This window comes from Calonectris borealis, unplaced genomic scaffold (assembly GCF_964195595.1).
Source record: "Calonectris borealis unplaced genomic scaffold, bCalBor7.hap1.2 HAP1_SCAFFOLD_96, whole genome shotgun sequence".
Taxonomy (NCBI): Eukaryota; Metazoa; Chordata; class Aves; order Procellariiformes; family Procellariidae; genus Calonectris; species Calonectris borealis.
The window spans coordinates 220,573-224,080 of record NW_027441487.1 but is presented as its reverse complement, the minus strand read 5'-3'; the positions used below and the strand labels follow the sequence as shown (position 1 = coordinate 224,080).

General features: G+C 45.8%; 1 long non-coding RNA gene across 2 annotated transcripts; it reads right to left on the bottom strand.

Moving 5' to 3' along the window:
- Window positions 1–239: 239 nt before the first annotated feature.
- On the bottom strand, window positions 240–2,474 carry LOC142076717 (uncharacterized). 2 transcript variants are annotated; one of them, XR_012671283.1, is made up of 4 exons: window positions 1,936–2,474; window positions 1,493–1,707; window positions 458–546; window positions 240–326 (listed from the first exon to the last, which is right to left on the bottom strand). It is a non-coding gene; the product is annotated as an uncharacterized LOC142076717 (long non-coding RNA). The 2 variants fall into 2 exon arrangements; XR_012671282.1 differs by having other exon boundaries at window positions 1,493–2,474.
- Window positions 2,475–3,508: the final 1,034 nt, after the last annotated feature.

Sequence of the window (3,508 nt, the reverse complement as noted above, 5' to 3'; positions counted from 1 at the left end):
CCCCGAGGGCCCCAGCCCCCAACTGGCCTCTGCCCCCAAACTACTGAAACTTCCAAACAGGCTCTCCCTGTAACTGAATTACCTTCAGTTTTCAGAAAAGAAACTGTATGCTTTCCCTTATACCCTCAGACTACCGCAGGAATTAGCTGTATATTATCTGTATACTGTAATTCTGTAATGACCACCAACCTGAAAACCCCCCAAAGCATGGATGAGAAGCATCACTAACTACGCACCCACCTCTTAGTCCTCTTGCAGCAAGGAGCAAGTGCTCTGTGACCGAGCACTTCTGCATGGACACCTCTCTCTGACAGGAGACTGCTGGGCTGAAAACAAAACCAAAATCTTAAGTTGTCTTGGCTCCAGGGAAAGCAAAGAATTTTTGATACCGATACAAACAAGTTCAAGAGAAAGCAGGATGGTGGAAAAGGCGGAAAATGTGATGTGTCTCACCCACCTTTAATTTCAGAGCAGGTTTCAAGGGTGGTTTTTTTTTCTCACTGCACAGCACAGGTGAGGAAGCACACAACTGCCTTTTAAGGAGAACTGAAAAGAGTAAGACTATCAAGTCCGTGCAATTACTCTTCTTTGCAGGATACATGACTCCTTTTTTTACATCTCAGTGGAGAGCTTTAATTTACTACCACTAAGTTCTGATATGGAAACAGCAAAACGTTCTCTGTAAATTTTTGAAAAGAATAGTAGACTGTTCATATAAACTGTAAATGACTTGTTTCCACTGTCAAAGGTTATAATGCTTTTGAGTATCTTTGCCATCTTCATCTTCTTTGCCAAGACTTTCTTCTCATAACGCTGTAACTACAGTACCTCAACATAACATTAAACTCTTCAAATATCCTTGCAGATTCTATGAAATCCAAAATGCCCTACATGGATGCCTACAGGTTTTGCTATTACCATCACGTTTAAGACACCATCGATCCTACCAAACCTACAACCTGCAAAACCTGGAGACCAATTTACGCAAGACATGACGGAATTTACAAGCGGCACAGAGGAACATACGCATCTATCTTGTTCTGTCCTTGCCAGAACTGCGGGTGACCTGTCATCAGCCTCAGTGACTAACAGCAGGCAGGACTCTCTCATCTGGCTTAGCTCAGATGCAGCTCCTAGGAAAACGGCTATTTCAGAAGTCAGGTCTTGTGATTTTGGGAAAGCGTTTCAAGGAAATGTTTTAAATACTCTAGAATGGTAAGACTAAGCATGGTAATCTCACTCCAAGTCCTCGCTCTGCCACAGATTACATGAGCAATAACGGGCAAGTACCCGTTATTACTATTACTATTACCCGTTATTACTATTACCTATTACCTGTTATTACTATTACTACCTTTGGTAGTTTTTTTCATGAAAGATGGTAAAAATGCAAAAAAACAGGGTATAATTATCTATCAGGTTCTCATCGTAATACCCCCTCGCATTAATAGCTGGACACCAGGTAAGGAGTGTATGTGCTCTATTCACCTACCTACTCACTAAAACGAAGTAAATTTTAGTCCTTGGAAAGCACCACCTTTCTTTTTTCTTTTTTCTTTTTTCTCTTTTCATGAAAAGGGTGGCGCTGCTTTCTGAATTCAAGATGAGGTACATGGAGTACACAGACAGCTCACTACGTATCTGAACTCCCAAGTCAAGCTCACAAGCAGGACGGATCATGGCACTGATCGGCTGCATACAGGCCACCTGAAAAAAACCACACACACACACAAAAGAGAAAACTTCTGGGCATGGACTGGAAGTCACTGGTTCAGGACTTCTAAGGAGGCCAGAAGATAACACAAAGCCGCAGCAGAAAAAAAGCAGTAAAGCCAAAGGCATTTCAGCCACACCAACCTCATCCCACTTCAAGCTCTCCAGCTCCTGAGTAAGATTTCAAGTGCCATGTCCACACAAACCTGAGGAACTACGTACCTTCAGCGCCACCGAGGTTCCGCTCCCCAGGCCAGCCAAGAGGGGTTTGAATCGCTCCACCCCATCTGTTTCTGCTCTTCCAGCAAAAGTCTCCAGCACCTGCTCACAGCTGCACTGAGAGAGGATCAGCAGCTACCCACAAGCCAGGGCAGGAGGGCGCACGTGCAGACCAATTACAAAATGAAGAGAAGAGCCAGAGGCAGAAGAGAGACTCCACAGAGAGGCCAGTCGAAAGCTCAAGAGCAGCAAAAGGCAGGATTTCTGTCACCACGTCCACGCCTTCGCGTTGAGGCAGAGGGTACACAGAACCTTCACTGCATCGATCATCAGACAAGGGACTTTGATATCAACAGCTCTCGCCAGGAGCAGCACCCCCTCTTTTGTACCCAGCGGTGTTTGATTCCAAACTGAAAAGAAAGGAAAGCTGGAATTCATGTCCGAGACTAAGCCAGCTCTAAAGAAGAGTGAGATGGGAATGCCTCGTGATTGACAATGCTCTGAGGAATAACCATGAGAAAACACTTGTTCCAAAACCTTGTCCAAACCCCTGTGTTACCCTTGTTTCGGACAGGGCACAGAGGAGTGACAAGGAAGGGAGCGATGCATCTCAAACCACACGCTGCCAGCAAGAGAAAGCCCTTCAGGGAAACTTAAGAAGCCTCAAAGGAACATGTGGACTTGGGAGGAAACAGAGACTCTCCGTTTACCCAAGGAGAGCGGGGAAGAGCACACAGAGGGACAAGGAAGCGCCCCAGCTCATTCACGGGGAAGGGAAAACAGGTGTCCACTGCACAGGAGTGTCAAATAATAAAAATTTTAGAAACCCACAGATACAGAGAAAGACAAATGGGAAGAAATACTGAAGGGCATCAAGCCCTCATACGTAAGTTAAGAGGCATAATCAGAGAGGAGCAGAGAAAGCCACAAAAGAGGGCAGAGCAGCCAAAGTCCCACAGGCCTGTACAAATACACGGAAAGTGTTTTGTAAGTCCCAGGAAAGTATGTGATGGTGATGGTACCAGGAAATGTACAGTAGGAGAAAAAGCAAAACAAGCAACGGGACGATATCAAGGATTTACTAAAGAGCAGGAAACTTCCAGCACTACTTTCCCTGCCCATTCCAGCAACCGCTCTGAGATAACTGGGCAGACACCCTGCAGCGGGAGCTCTGGCTGTGTGAGGTTGTCTCTACACACTGCACAAGGCTCTTACCTGCTTGTGCATAAAGCCTTCAGGCACTGGATGGTCTCTTGTCTGCATCATGTACTATGTGACCTGCGAGGAAGAAAATCAGCGAGCTGACAAACTTATGGAACAAGACACCTCCTCTCTTTCCTCCAGAGCTCTTAGGTAAGGCGATGATGAGGCCCTCAGCACCCACAATCACACCAAGATTCCACCTTAATGGACTTTCAAAAGACGGTACGATAGGTTGTTTATGCAGGAAACCACCAGACTGAATTCCAATACAGCCAATATTCACACTGCTATCAATCGCCCCCCCTACTCACAAGAATCCCTCAGCTCAATCCCAAACACCTCCTCCCACCATCTCCATCTCAGAAGAGATCTT